Source organism: Entelurus aequoreus, linkage group LG10 (assembly GCF_033978785.1).
Source record: "Entelurus aequoreus isolate RoL-2023_Sb linkage group LG10, RoL_Eaeq_v1.1, whole genome shotgun sequence".
In the NCBI taxonomy this organism is placed as follows: Eukaryota; Metazoa; Chordata; class Actinopteri; order Syngnathiformes; family Syngnathidae; genus Entelurus; species Entelurus aequoreus.
In genome coordinates this window covers 12,022,575-12,039,177 of record NC_084740.1, presented here as the reverse complement: position 1 = coordinate 12,039,177, position 16,603 = coordinate 12,022,575, and the positions used below count along the sequence as shown (strand labels likewise).

Sequence of the window (16,603 nt, the reverse complement as noted above, 5' to 3'; positions counted from 1 at the left end):
ACACCTAAAATCCACTGTAATGATACCAAGTACAATAGCGTATCTCAGGGGTGTCAAACTCAAATACAGTGGGCCAAAATGTAAAACTGAACAAAGCCGCGGGCCAAGGTTGAACAAATTAACCTTTTAATAGGGATCCAAACAAGTTTTGCATTGAATATTGAACAAACGAGGCTTATATAACTTTATAGTGACATGCAAAATCGAGTTTCAAATAATAATAATAATAATAATAAAAAAAATATCAACGGCATATCAAATAAAATGTAAATAAAAATTGAATGCCTGAGGTAAATATCAAAATAAACATTTTCCACAGGCTAATAATACATTTGAAAATAAAATAACAATAATGAACGAATAAAACATTCAAGCCTTGAGGTAGCAAGAGAAAGTGCATAAATAAAACGTTAATTATTGCTCAGTGTGCTACACTGATTTGCTTTAACACTGAATATGGAACAAGCAAGGCTTATATAACTTAATAGTGCAAAATCAACTTTCTAAAAACAAACGAAAAAACATCAATGGCATTTTTAATAAAAAATTTAATGCCTCTTTTCTATTTGCAGCCTTCTGAGGTAAATATCAACATTAACTTTTTCCACAGGCTAATACATTTGAAAATTAAATAACAATGAATAAACCAACCATTCAGGACTTTTTACTGCTCAGTTTGCAACACACTGATCTAATCTGATGTGCCCAAGCCAGATAACTGCCATCTTTTCTTGGATGCTAGTTCATTAATGTCGGGGCTCAGGCTTTGAGCTGAGGCAACCTTCATTATCGAACAAAGGTGTTCATCAGTCAGATGTTGTTGTTATGTTGTGTTACAAAGCGGATGTTCTCCCGAAATGTGTTTGTCATTCTTGTTTGGTGTGGCTTCACAGTGTGGCGCATATTTGTAACAGTGTTAAAGTTGTTTATACGGCCACCCTCAGTGTGACCTGTATGGCTGTTGATCAAGTATGGATTGCATTCCCTTGTGTGTGTGTGTGCGTGCGTGTGTGTATGTATGTATGTGTCTGTTAAAGCCGCATATAGTATGTGATTGAGCCGGCACGTTGTTTGTATGGAGGAAAAGCGGACCTTAAAGGCAGTGCCTTAGAGGCACGCCCCAAATGTTGTTATCCGGGTGGAAATCGGGAGGAATCCGGGAGAGTAATTCGCCCGGGAGATTTTTCGGGAGGGGCACTGAAATTCTGGAGTTTTTATCGGCAGGGTTGCCGATTGGCATGTATGAATTAGCGGTGAATGCGGTATACAGCGGCACCGCCACTGTATACAGGCGGGCCAGCTGTAATGTTAATTTGATATTGCCTCAAGGGCCAAATAATTTTACATGGCGGGCCAACTTGACACAAATGGCGTATCTAGTCGATACTACTATGATTACATCGATATTTTTTAGCATCACAAAATCTTTTTTCGTTTAAAAAAAAATTATATTATGTTTATAAACTCAGGAAATATGTCCCTGTACACATGAGGACTTTGAAAATGACCAATGTATGATCCTGTAACGACTTGGTATCGGATTGATACGCAAATTTGTGGTATCATCCAAAACTAATGGAAAGTATCCAACAACAAAAGAATAAGTGATTATTACATTTTAACAGAAGTGTAGATAGAACGTGTTAAAAGAGAAAGTAAGCAGATATTAACAGTAAATGAACAAGTAGATTAATCATTCATTTTCTACCACTTAAATAATAGAATGATAAATGACACAATATGTTACTGCATACGTCAGCAGCTAAATTAGGAGGCTTTGTTTGTTTACTTACTACTAGACAAGTTGTCTTGTATGTTCACTATTTTATTTAAGGACAAACTTGCAATAAGAAACATATGTTTAATGTACTCTAAGATTTTTGTTAAAATAAAGCCAATAATGAAATTTTTTGTGGTCCCCTTTATTCAGAAAAGTACCAAAATATTGGTATCCGGACAACACTAGTATGTACTTTAATTAGTTTGTACTGTGGAATGCTGGACAAGGTTTGATCAAGTGAAAATACGCAAAAGAAGAATGGTAGGTATGAAAACACTAACCTTATGACAGAGATATGCTTTTAAAGTGAAGTGTTAATTTGTGTTTCGGCGGCACCTAGTGGTCGCAATAATTCATTAATTTACACTCATGATGTAGTAAGCTAAAAGATGCGGACACATTTGTTACTGGATACTTTCTAAAACACTTCTACTTTTAATACGTGTGTGTAAGTAATATGCAGAATCCATAATATGCACTATAACAATTTGATACTTGATTAAATGACAAACATTGGGTTTTGCACTGCAATATTGTTAATTTAAGGACACTTATAACATAATTCGAGCTTGTGTGCTTAACTGTCGTGTATAGTAGCTGCTAGATCCTGGTAGCCTACTATGTTTACATTTTGCAAATATCTTCACTAAAATACAAAAAAGATCACATTTGTGTGTTTATTAGAGGACATTTAGATGCTAACTGGCAGTCCAGATGTGAACAAGTAAACACCTTGCAGGACTGCTTTTATCGCAGCTTATATCAAAAATGTTTTAGATGCAAGCCGATATTAGATATCAATATCGTATTGGGACACCAGTAGTTCAACACAAGCCAAAATAATTGAAGCATTAGTCATCTTTGTGTGTGTGAATAGACCCGACAAACATATGGTTGTACCAGTACAAAGAATAAAATGTTTTCATCCTGTCTCAGTGTGACCATGTTCATCTGTATTGTGATGTTTTTGTTTCAGCTGGTTGACTTGTATTGAAAGGTACTTCACAAGTCAAAGTGGAACTCAAAATCAAAATTGAATCAAAATTGACTGTTAGATTTGTTGGTTGTTGTTTAGTTGACAGGGTAGTCATTTGTTACATCCAGCGACATGTTTATAGAGGACACAAACACTTGACTCGTCCCCCTGGGGGCTCCTCAAGGCTGAACTGACAGCGGTGCTGAAACCAGAGCACTGAGGTGATGCATCTAATAGTCACAATACAACTTTGAGACACTTGTTGTCATATAGTGAACGATAGAAAATATTGATTGAACATCCATCTCGCACAAATGAGGTTATCAAAATATTACAGACTATCCTCTGTATAAGGGGTGTCAAACGTACGGCCTGCGGGCCGGAACAGGCCCACGAACAGGTTTTATCCGGCCCGCAGGATGAGTTTGCCAAGTATAAAAATGAGCCAAAATTTTTTAATGAAAGAAACTGCTGATCTAAATGTGTCCACTAGATGTCGCATTAGCAACTCTCTGTATATTTGTATATGCTACATATGTAAAAAAAACAAAAAAACACATGATGTTAGTACATCAGTCGAGGAAAATGATCAAACTACATAAATAACATTCTGTAATTTGATTTTGATATTATTTTTTTATCTTGATAGATTGAAAATTAACACAGATTATTAATATTATTAATGTATTATTATTATTAATGTATTATTATTTATTTTCTGTTCATTTAATTGATGTATTTGTAGATACTACTTTGTTTTTTTTGCTGTTCCTATGGTATGGTTGGGATATAAACAAAATATATTTTGACATTTAGGGCAGACAACAGATATATAATGTATAAGAATATGATGTAATGGATAGGAATGTCTGATGCTGGATGTCAATAAAAAAGAAAAAAAGAAAAAAGAAATAAAAAGAAAAGAAAATTAACACCAATGAGTCGACTGATGAACATTATCAGTAAATTTATTCAGAAAGTATAAATAACGACAAATAAAGATACAATACTATTAACCGCAATATGCAAGTGTAAAAAAAAACAAAAAAACATTGTGATTTGTATATTTTCAGAATGTGCTTGTTCTATTTTTAAACAAAGAAAACAATCTGAAGTTGTCTTTATTTTTAAGTTATCGTGCCGTGATTTTACCAGTCCGGCCCACTTGGGAGTAGATTTTTCTCCATGTGGCCCCCGATCCAAAATTTATTTGACACCCCTGCTCTGTATGATGTAGCTGTAGATAATGGGACGGCGTGGCGCGGTTGGGAGAGTGGCTGTGCCAGCAACCAGAGGGTTCCTGGTTCAATCCCCACCTCCTACCACCCTAGTCACGTCCGTTGTGTCTTTGAGCAAGACACTTCACCCTTGCTCCTGATGGGTCCTGGTTAGCGCCTTGCATGGCAGCTCCCGCCATCAGCGTGTGAATGTGTGTGTGAATGTGGAAATAGTATCAAAGCGCTTTGAGTTCCTTAAAAAAGGTAGAAAAGCGCTATACAAGTATAACCCATTTACGATTCAGATACAGACTGAATGTTTATTGTTTTAGTACTAAATATTGTATAATTAAACCTACAGTATTATAAATATATAACAAGCTTAAATATGCTAAGGTTTTTAATATGTCCACCAATTTCATGAAATACCAGTCACTTATTTAGAACAATGATTTCCTTTATAAGTATCCGTCCACATGCTGTGTGCCAGAGAGTCTAAATTGGACCGGATGAATAATACACAGAATTAATTAACTTCATTACGCAGCTTTACCAGAGATCAAAAGTGTAATTTCCTCATACTTGAGTTTTCTTCAGATTCAAAACTGACTTATTCATCTTGGTAAAAAATGTAAAGTTTTCATCAAGAGGCTGAGGGATTTGACAAGAACGTGGACCAGGTCGGTTGTCTAAGGCTGCGCTGGTGCACATTTGCACTGGTGCGCTGTTATTTTTGTCATGGGGACAAAAGGCAAAGAACATATGCATAAAGTCATGACTTGATTGGGCAGCTTTTGTCACATTTAATGTGATGTAACTTTGATATTCCAAACAGAAGTGTCATCTCCTGGGTTAATATATGCAGGTTATTTTTATGTTCTGTTATATTTACCAGCTTGGATTTAACTTCCAACACATCTTCTCTTACATACAGTCACACATGTTAGCAATCACCTGTCTATGGCGGACACTTGCCGATAGTGACCACAAAAAATTCCCCCCGCAGAGAAAAGTAGTGGTATAAACTAGGGATAGCGCGTTAACTTGAAGTTCCTTTAACGGTGATCATTTTTTTAATGCGCGATCAACGTGCATGCGTCCTGCTTTCTTTTTGACCCTTGGTCCGATCCGTAACGTGAGGAAGTCTAATGGTGTCCTGTTGAGCCACAAACGGGAAAATAGCAGGCAGAAATGCATAAAGAATGGGGGACATTATGGAAATCTCAGATTGAAAGCCATTGCAAGTCGTTCTCCCAGTAAGACAAGACTATTTTATCTTCAGTCGCCGTGAGACTGCAGACACTTTTGCCGCTTGTAGAGAGGAGGAGCTTCATGTCCGTGTTTACATTAAAGTTGAGTGCATCGATAACATAAAATGTAGATTGTTACTCAAACTGCTTTAGTAAGCTCAGCAGAAAAAAAGATGGTAGAGAGGAAGGCTACGGTCACTTTTATCTGAAACTTTCGTCAAAACATGTCAAGTCACTTTACTTGACACACTTCGGCATTTAGAATAACAGTGCTACGCTTCACATCTGGTCTAACCAACAAAACAATGAAATATTGTCTGACAATATGATCGTGCTTTGTCAAAAATGTTTTGTAATGTCATCTGTGATATTTCTACCCAAATAAATGTTTTCTGGCAGATTGAAATAAAGTTTGTATTGATAGTCCGCAAATACAGAATGTTTAGCAGGCTGAATATTACATTTTATTAGTGAATAGAGAAGGTTAACACATTGTCATGCAGAAATATGAATACCATTAACTTGTACAACATGTAATGTACAGAATATCAGAAGCATTTATTTAAAGTACCAATGATTGTCACACACACACTAGGTGTGGTGAAATTATTCTCTGCATTTGACCCATCACCCTTGATCACCCCCTGAGAGGTGAGGTGAGCAGTGAGCAGCATTACGTCATTAAAGCAAACTAATTGTCCAGTCTAGGTAATAAAAACTTGAAAATGATCTGTCTAGGGTACACTAATTAATTAATGACAAAAAATTATATTTAGGTGCGATTAATCGCGATCAATTTTGAGTTACCTATGAACAAACTGCTATTAATCGCAATTAAATATTGAAATCCTTTGACAGCCCTGGTATAAACCTCATCATATAAACACTATTTTGCATCCCGTTTTTTTTTTTTTTACTTCATATAGCAGCCAATAATATCAAAATGTCCTGCAATGATGCATAATGTTAGTGAATCTCAGTTATCATGTGTTCACTCTTCTTAGGATAAACTTTCTCCAATATAAATAGTTTTTTACTTTTTCTGTAATGTTTAAGTTTGATCATTTAATAAATAATGGTAATTAACAATGACACTAGCTTGCAGTTTAAGTAAAACACTGACAGTTGCGCTAAGACTGCAAGGGCTTCCCCTAAAATGTCCAAAAAAGTGGTCAAATATCTACTTGGTATTTACGTTTCAATGAATAAATATTTGCTAGAATGCATTCAACTTTTTTTTAGAATTAGCTACTTTCGTGACAGCTGACGCGACTTTCCTTTCATTCATTGTAGTAGCGTCACAGTGCATTAAATCAGTGTTTCTTAACCATGGGGGGGAGCCCATTGTTGGGCCAAAAAAATATCTGTTTCTCAGCTGTGGTCTGTATGGGCCGCAGCTGTACTCAGTTGTAGTACACTTTTCCACCACTTGTGGCAGTTGACAATCTCAAACAAACAAGAAATCATAGAAGTTTATTAAGCGTTTCTTACGCAGCAAAATTCTGATTAAAATTGTGAAGCTGTATTTTCATCTGCACTTCAATTTTATTGACAGTTTATTGAAAAAACATACATTGTATTTTACGTTAAAATTGATTTATTTAAGCACTGAGTGATTGTATGTTTATTTATTTTTCATCTGACCTAAGCCTTGATAATAATCGTTGTGATCAACACATGGTTTCATATTATTTGACAAGAATGTAAACTATAAGTAGGTTAGATATAATTATTGTATATGATTCAAATCAAAAGATTACTAATTTAGTGTTAATAATTGAGTGGGCCCGCAGGCCGATCTGTCTTGACATGGTTGGGTCCAGAAGTCAAAAAGGTTAAGAACCCCTGCATTAAATGGTGTTGAAGCTCCACCCACTCGGCAGATGACTTTATGAATTTCTTTAATAAGAAAATTTAACTCATTAGAAAGGAGATCAAAGACAACGCATCCCAGCTACAACTGGGTTCTATTAACACAGTTTCGACTGTATATACGACTTTCTGATGAAAAAACATTAGGGGATTTGCTACGACGTATAAATGGGATAAAACAACAAACATGTTTACTTGACCCACTTCCTGGGAAACTTATCAAGGAGCTTTTTGTATTATTAGGTCCATCAGTGCTAAATATTATGAACTTAATACTTTCCTCTGGCACTGTTCCCCTAGCATTCAAAAAAGTGGTTATTCATCCTCTGCTCAAAAGACGTAACCTCGATCCTGACCTCATGGTAAACTACCGGCCGGTGTCCCACCTTCCGTTTATTTCGAAAATCCTCGAAAAAATTGTTGCACAGCAGCTAAATGAACACTTAGCGTCTAACAATCTCTGTGAACCCTTTCAATCCGGTTTCAGGGCAAATCACTCTACGGAGACCCCCTCTACCTTGTGCCCCACTATGGACTGGACTCTCACTATTATGTTAGATCCACATCTGCAGTCCTTTCCAAGGTTTCTCATAGTCATTCACATTGACATCCCACTGGGTTGTGAGTTTTTCCTTGCCCTTATGTGGGCTCTGAACCGAGGATGTCGTTGTGGCTTGTGCAGTCCTTTGAGACACTTGTGATTTAGGGCTATATAAATAAGCATTGATTGATTGAAGCAAAGAGTCCATTGACTTCAGTGGGGGAGCATAGAGTAGGTTGTTCCACTGCAGCCAAATTAGAAAGTCATTGGCTAAATGCTCAGCTTTTACCGCTCATCAGAGCATCACTGGAAGTGAATGGAAAGTGGGCTTGGCCTCGGCTGGCCAGGACGCTGAGCTTCCGCATGTGGATTGGATGATCAGTCAGAGGCTAAATTCCTTTTTGATTGACAGCAAAATGAGTCATGGCTCCAACCACACAGCCTGTGAACCTTAGAAAGTCATTAAGATGCAAGACCAGCACAAGATCAGTGCCAGGTCCATTCCAGAGAAGCTCAGCATTCAGGGTCACCACTGTGGCCGCACAAAAATCCTCAACATCATTACTGCATACTCCTCTCTGAGCTGCCACCTTACCGTGGTAGAGGAGTTTGCGTGTCCCAATGATCCTAGGAGCTATGTTGTCCGGGGGCTTCCATGCCCCCTGGTAGGTTCTCCCAAGACAAACAGGTCCTAGGTGAGGGATGAGACAAAGAGCAGCTCGAAGACTTCTATGGAAATGCAAGAACCGAGACTCAGATTTCCCTCGCCCGGACACGGGTCACCGGGGCCCCCCTCTGGAGCCAGGCCCGGAGTTGGGGCACGATGGCGAGCGCCTGGTGGCCGGGCCTGTCCCCATGGGGCCCGGCCGGGCACAGCCCGAAGAGGCAAGGTGGGTCCCCCCTCCAATGGCTTCACCACCCATAGCAGGGGCCATAGAGGTCGGGTGCAATGTGAGCTGGGCGGCAGCCGAAGGCAGGGCACTTGGCGGTCCGATCCTCGGCTACATAAGCTAGCTCTTGGGACGTGGAATGTCACCTCACTGGGGGGAAGGAGCCTGAGCTAGTGCGCGAGGTGGAGAAGTTCCGGCTGGATATAGTCGGACTCACCTCGACGCACAGCAAGGGCTCTGGAACCAGTTCTCTCGAGAGGGGCTGGACTCTCTTCCACACTGGCGTTGCACACAGTGAGAGGCGACGGGCTGGGGTAGCAATTCTTGTTGGCCCCCGGCTCAAAGCCTGCAGGTTGGAGTTCAACCCGGTGGAAGAGAGGGTAGCTTCCCTCCGCGTTCGGGTGGGGGGGACGGGTCCTGACTGTTGTTTGTGCTTACGCACCAAACAGCAGTTCAGAGTACCCACCCTTTTTGGATACACTCGAGGGAGTACTGGAAAGTGCTCCTTCGGGTGATTCCCTTGTCCTACTGGGGGACTTCAACGCTCATGTTGGCAACGACAGTGAAACCTGGAGAGGCGTGATCGGGAAGAATGGTCGCCCGGATCTGAACCCGAGTGGTGTTTTGTTATTGGACTTTTGTGCTCGTCACAGATTGTCCATAACGAACACCATGTTCAAACATAAGGGTGTCCATATGTGCACTTGGCACCAGGACACCCTACGCCGCAGTTCCATGATCAACTTTGTAGTTGTGTCATCGGATTTGCGGCCTCATGTTTTGGACACTTAGGTGAAGAGAGGGGCGGAGCTTTCTACCGATCACCACCTGGTGGTGAGTTGGCTGCGATGGTGGGGGAGGATGCCGGACAGACCTGGCAGGCCCAAACGTATTATGAGGGTCTGCTGGGAACGTCTAGCAGAGTCTCCTGTCAGAGAGAGTTTCATTTCCCACCTCTGGAAGAACTTTGAACATGTCACGAGGGGGGTGCTGGACATTGAGTCCGAATGGACCATGTTCTGCACCTCTATTGTCGAGGCGGATGATTGGAGCTGTGGCCGCAAGGTAGTTGGTGTCTGTCGTGGCGGTAACCCTAGAACCCGCTGGTCCACCAGCGGTGAAGGATGCCGTCAAGCTGAAGAAAGAGTCCTATTGGGTTCTTTTGACTCATAGGACTCCTGAGGCAGCGGACAGGTACCGACGGGCCAAGAGGTGTGCGGCTTCAGCGGTCGCGGAGGCAAAAACTTGGACATGGGAGGAGTTCGGAGAAGCCATGGAAAACGACTTCCGGACGGCTTCGAAGCGATTCTGGACCACCATTCGCCGCCTCAGGAAGGGGAAGCAGTGCACTGTCAACACCGTATATGGTGAGGATGGTGTTCTGCTGACCTCGACTGTGGATGTTGTGGATCGGTGGAGGGAATACTTCAAAGACCTCCTCAATCCTACCAACACGTCTTCCTATGAGGAAGCTGTGCCTGGGGAATCTGTGGTGGGCTCTCCTATTTCTGGGGCTGAGGTTGCTGAGGTAGTTAAAAAGCTCCTCGGTGGCAAGGCCCCGGGGGTGGATGAGATCCGCCCGGAGTTCCTTAAGGCTCTGGATGCTGTGGGGCTGTCTTGGTTGACAAGACTCTGCAGCATCGCATGGACATCGGGGGTGGTACCTCTGGATTGGCAGACCGAGGTGGTGGTTCCTCTCTTTAAAAAGGGGAACCGGAGGATGTGTTCCAACTATCGTGGGATCACACTCCTCAGCCTTCCCGGGAAGGTCTATTCAGGTGTACTGGAGAGGAGGCTACGCCGAATAGTCGAACCTCGGATTCAGGAGGAACAGTGCGGTTTTCGTCCTGGTCATGGAACTGTGGACCAGCTCTACACTCTCGGCAGGGTCCTTGAGGGTGCATGGGAGTTTGCCCAACCAGTCTACATGTGCTTTGTGGACTTGGAGAAGGTATTTGACCGTGTCCCTCGGGAAGTCCTGTGGAGAGTGCTCAGAGAGTATGGGGTATCGGACTGTCTGATTGTGGCGGTCCGCTCCCTGTACGATCAGTGTCAGAGCTTGGTCCGCATTGCCGGCAATAAGTGGGACACGTTTCCAGTGAGGGTTGGACTCCGCCAAGGCTGCCCTTTGTCACCAATTCTGTTCATAACTTTTATAGACAGAATTTCTAGGCACAGTCAGGGCGTTGAGGGGATCCGGTTTGGTGGCTGCAGAAATACAGTAGGTCTCTGTTTTTTGCAGATGATGTAGTCCTAAAGCCGCTACTCCTCCACATCGAGAGGAGCCAGATGAGGTGGTTTGGGCATCTGGTCAGGATGCCACCCGAACGCCTCCCTAGGGATGTGTTTAGGGCACGTCCAACCGGTAAGAGGCCACGGGGAAGACCCAGGACACGTTAGGAAGACTATGTCTCCCGGCTGGCCTGGGAAACGCCTCTGGATCCTTTGGGAAGAGCTGGACGAAGTGGCTGGGGAGAGGGAAGTCTGGGCTTCCCTGCCTAGGCTGCTGCCCCCGCGACCCGACCTCGGATAAGCGGAAAAAGATGGATGGATGGCATTACTGCATACCTGCATGTAGTGGTCACTTGTCTATCATACCAAAGGCTATAACAATGGGACCCATTACCTCCCTGCTTGGCACTCAGCATCAAGGGTTGGAATTGGGGTTTAAATCACCAAAATGCTTCCCGGGTGTGGCCACCACTGGTGCTCACTGCTCTCCTCACCTCCCAGGGGACGAACAAGGGGGTGGGTCAAATGCAGAGGTTAATTTCACCACACCTAGTGTGTGTGTGACAATCATTGGTACTTTACTTTACTTTTATACCTGTATTTTCATCACGCTCTCATGGTTGATGACAATAAAACATTATATATAGTGGGCACTTTTGACCACTATAGATATATAGTGACCACGATACACAAATGCTTAAAATGCTTGATTTAGGCTAAACATTTTGTAGAATATGCTTTTTAAAAAGAAGGAAAAAAAACGACATCCGCAATGTAGTGAAGCCACAATATTGAAAGTTCAATGTGGTTAAGGACGACTGTACCGCGATATTAATAACCGTGATCACTTTGGGCACAATAACTGTGATATATCATTTTCATATTGCTACATCCCAGCTCACATCAAAATCAGGGGTGTCAAACTAATTTTAGCTCAGGGGCCACATGGAGGAAAATCTATTCCTACGTGGGCCGGACGGGTAAAATTATGGCATAATAACTTAAAAATACAACTACGACAACTTCAGATTTTCTTTTTTACTTTGGCCCAAAATAGAACAAGCACATTCTGAAAATTTACATATCACAAATAATCCTCTTGACAAAACACTTCAAGTTAGTGAAAAATTAGTGCAGTTTCAAAAACACTATAAAGAACAGAATGAATTTAGACTTAATCTCAGTGTATCTACACAGCAATTACATTTTAACTCACAGCCCATCTAGGATTGAACAAGAACAAAATAAAGCATGAATAAAAACTGTTCTATGTATCAACTACCTCATTTGTGATTTCCACTGTTCAATTTCTTAAAATTTGCAAAGAAGACAATCATTTTCACAGAACTATATCAATGTGCAGTGTCTCATGCAGCATTTTAAGTGGGATTACCAATTGTTTATTGTACTCCTGTTTGTTTTAAGTTGGGTTGATGCTATTGCGACACCCAGTGGACACATTTAGAAGAGCCGTTTCTTTAGTTTAAAAATGCAGCTGAATTTTACACTTAGCAAACTCATCTCTCGGGCCGGATTAAACCTCTTAGCAGGCCTGATCCGGCCCGCGGGCCGCATGTTTGACACTAAATGCTTTTCAAATATTTGTTGTCAATTTCTCCATACATGCAAAACATAAGGAAGTTCCTCTCTCGCCTATACTGTACTCCGGAGAAAATTTCCCCCAGCTCGGGGAGAGAGTGGCCGCTGCGTGCAAACGCACCGCCAAGCAGTTGCCATTTAAAAAACAGGAAGAGAAAAATGACACATCAAAAGAGACTACAGACAGACGTCATGTTGTCTCCACAAAACAAAAACGCACAACTCTTCAGCAAAACAACCATCCAGACAGGGTACACAAATGGCACTGACTAATTTTGTACCTCAATCAAGTCTCTAAGACCAACAAGAGTCCAGAGTCACTTGTAACCTGTCCCGGTCATCCCCAGGCTGGCTATGCAGGAGCTCGGTGTTGTGGACCCTAAATCTCCCCAGCTTTCTTTCCCACTCCCAGAGCCTCTTTAGGGAGCCCTTCATGCGGACTCTACGGTGCGTCTCAGCCGGTTGTTCTTTCTCTTCCAGACACTCCCGGACCATCTCTCGCTCTGACATGCTCAGCGGGCCCTAAACGTAGAACATCTCATGGGCTTGAAAGTCCATCCAGAGAACCTAATCGCAGGTGCCGCCTGGTCCACGATGACGCCATCATTTTAACACTGGGCATGTGGGCACTGGCCTTTAAATAGACCCCCCTTTTAGACCAGTTGATCTGCTGTCTCTTTTCTGCTCTGCCCCCCTCTCCTGCGTGGAGAGGTTATTTAGGTGACCACAGATGAGGCGCTAGCTGTTCAAAATCGGGACCCGGGGTGGACCACTCATCTGTGCGTCAGTTGGGGACGTCTCTGCGCTGCTGCTGACTTGTCTCCACTCAAGATGATCCCCTGCTGGCCCCACTATGGACTGGACTCTCACACTATTAACTAGATCCACTCGACATCCATTGCACAGACTGTGACAATGCTGACACACCAACAGTTGCTGTTATATAATTCTCTCTCTAGAATCTTATTAATCTACTTTTTAATTTCCTGTTAATATCTGCTTACTATCTGCTGTAATGTGCTTTCATCTACACTTCTGAAACTTTACCAATCACTTATTTTTTGGTGTTGTTTAAAGCTAACTTAGCGGTTAGCCTAGCTTGTAGCATGCATTGCTTTCGGTGTGTAACATGTTTAGCCTCGTCCTCCAGTGATAATATTACCCGATAATGATACTTAAAGGGGAACTGCAGTTTTTTGGGGAATTGTACCTATCATTCACAATCCTTATGTAAGACGAGAACCTGTTTTTCTTTTTTATGCATTCTAACTAGTAAATAAATGGGATCGAAAGAGAATCTTTCTTTTCCGCCTAAAAAGCGCTCTCACATCCAAACACCTCCTTCAAAGTCTTATACACACGCTGTAAGTATATATGTAACGTAGTAACAGGCGCATATCATAATAACAATATGTACATATTTTGTTCATTTTCAGCATACAGCTGCGCTTTAAGTGCATCACGACGTTCGCTTTTTCCTTGGACAACATCACTAATTACTACTTACTACAGACTTCATGAGGGCCAACTAGCATGATAAAACATCACTTACTGTACAATGTCTGCTGTCACTAAGATGCCGACTGATAGGATGTTGATATATTCCCGTTTAGATGAAGAATGACTCATAAACCTCGCAAAGAAAAAAGGGGGTGCAACCAAGCGACTTTTCATGTCTTTCTCGACATTTCTGGGTCTAAATTAGATGCCAAAGTTGACCAACTCGTCGGAGTATGTCCTCATCCTTTTACAATCAAGGTGAGAGGCATTATATATGATCTAGAAAAAACTTTCCTGAGCTCTGTGGGCGAGAAAGAAGCTCACCAGTCGATGAGCTTGTTAGCTCTCTCAGATCACAGTTTGTCTGCATTAGCGCTTAAAATAAGAATATCACTAATACTTGGTTAATATTCAAGTTACAGACAAGCGGTAGGAAATGGATGGATGGAAATGTTAACATAGTATTGTTGGCAATTTTTGGAAGGTAATTTAGAGGGATTAATGGGCAGAATAGAGGACCTCCCATTGGCTCTGTTGTAAGCGGACTTTTATTTACGCTTATGTAAGAGTTAAAAAAACATCCATCCATCATCTTGTCTCTCATAATGATTGTGAACTAAAGGCAACATTAAAAAAAATGTGCAGTTCCCCTTTAAGATACTGAGAAATACAGTTTATTTGCCTTAATAAAGGTCATTATTATTAGTTTAGGGGAATGGTTCCACACTGTGTGGATACTAGGGTTGTACAGTATACCGGTATGAGTATAGTACCGCAATACTAATGAATCATATTCGGTGCTATACCGCCTCTGAAAAGTACCGGTCCCGCACCTCCCCGCGCCCTGTCGTCGTCACGTTGTGACATTGCTGGTTTACAAGCAGAGGTGCATGTTCCGCAGTGCACAATCATGGAGTACTTACAATCAGACAAAGTGTGTAGACAGAAGAGGGAGAACGGACGCATTTTGGCTTAAAAACTGACGATAAAGGTGAAGTTATAACACTGAAACGCCCTCAGGAAGAGGTGCTTTAAGACATGGCTAGCTAGCTAGCGGCTAACGTCCATCGGCCGTCGGCAGTGTTTTATCTACTTCTAAATCACTAATCCTCGCCTCCATGGCGACAAATAAAGTAAGTTTCTTACAAGTATCATCCCTGCAGGACGAGGAATAGCTAAACATGTTTCACTACACACCGTAGCTCACCGGCGTCACAATGTAAACAAACGCCATTGGTGGATCTACACCTAACATCCACTGTAATGATACCAAGTACAATAGCGTATCTAGTCGATACTACGATAATAGATTTTGGCATCACAACATCTTCTTTCGTTTAAAAAAATTAATATTATGTTTATAAACTCAGGAAATATGTACCTGAACACATGAGGACCAATGTATGATCCTGTAACGACTTGGTATCGAATTGATACCCAAATGTGTGGTATCATCCAAAACTAATGTAAAGTATCAAACAACAGAAGAATAAGTGATTATTACATTTTAACAGAAGTGTAGATAGAACATGTTAAAAGAGAAAGTAAGCATATAATAACAGTAAATGAACAAGTACATTAATAATTCATTTTCTACCACTCGTCCTTAACAATTTTGACAAAATAATAGAATGGCAAATTACACAATATGTTACTGCATATGTCAGCAGACTAATTAGGAGCCTCTGTTTGCTTACTTACAACTAAAAGACAAGTTGTCTTGTATGTTCACTATTTCATTTAATGTACCCTAAGATTTTTTGTTAAAATCAAGCCAATAATGCACTTTTTTGTGGTCCCCTTTATTTAGAAAAGTATCGAAAAGTACCAAAAAGTATCGAAATAATTTTGGTACCAGTACCAAAATATTGGTATCGGGACAACACTAGTGGATACACATACGTAATTATCTACTAGCCGCTTGTCAGGCCAAGAGAATGGGTGTTTGTGATCGGCAATTAAAGGCATTAATCGACAAGTTTGAAAGCAGCCTAAAACTGACGCTGAGCCTTGCCTCCGTATTACAAATGCCTATTGTTCCACAGAGGGAATATGGGTATTTCAAAACAGGGACTACAAGTTTACCTGCGCTCCATGTGAAAGAGACACAATCCCATCACACCCGCCTAAGTATGGAAGGCAACGTGGAGAGACACACACGGGACCTTACGGGCTTTACAGGGTCTTAAGACCTATGCGAATAATATCACTCCATCACAGGCAGGAGGGAGGGATTGAAGGGAGAGATCAGACGGAGAGGAGGAGATGAGAAGGAGACGCAGCGATTGAGAGGATGAGTCAGGCTCAGACATAAAAACAGCTATAGGATGTGGCGTGTGGGGGGAAGACGTGAGGAGAGACCCAGATCATTCAAGTGCCTGTGTGTGTGTGAGTGTGTGTGTGTGTGTGTGTGCGCGCACGTGTGTGTGTGTGTGGTGTGGCTAGACTGCCATTGAGTGGCGTTGTTTGCGGGCCCTACGCAGACATGCACGTGCATGTATGTACTGTGGGGATGAGAGGGAGGAAGAGGAGAAGAAGGTGGAGGAGGGCAGCGAGCAGGGGAAGGAGAGACATGATATAAATAATAGCAAGGGGGCTTTAATATGTATGAGGCATTCGGGCAGTGGTCCACAACACACTCGCAGCCCTTACTGACTGATGGGAGAGGAGAGGGGAGGAGGGAGGGAGGAAGCGAGGGTAAGGGGAGTCGGATGGGGGTGGGGGTTGGGGAGGGTGCATACTAACC

At 42.0% G+C, this 16,603-nt stretch overlaps 1 protein-coding gene across 3 annotated transcripts in view; it reads right to left on the bottom strand.

Moving 5' to 3' along the window:
• Window positions 1-16,603, bottom strand: part of npas1 (neuronal PAS domain protein 1) — a 157,069-nt gene that overhangs the window by 18,737 nt on the left and 121,729 nt on the right. The gene's annotated exons all lie outside the window — the stretch shown is intronic.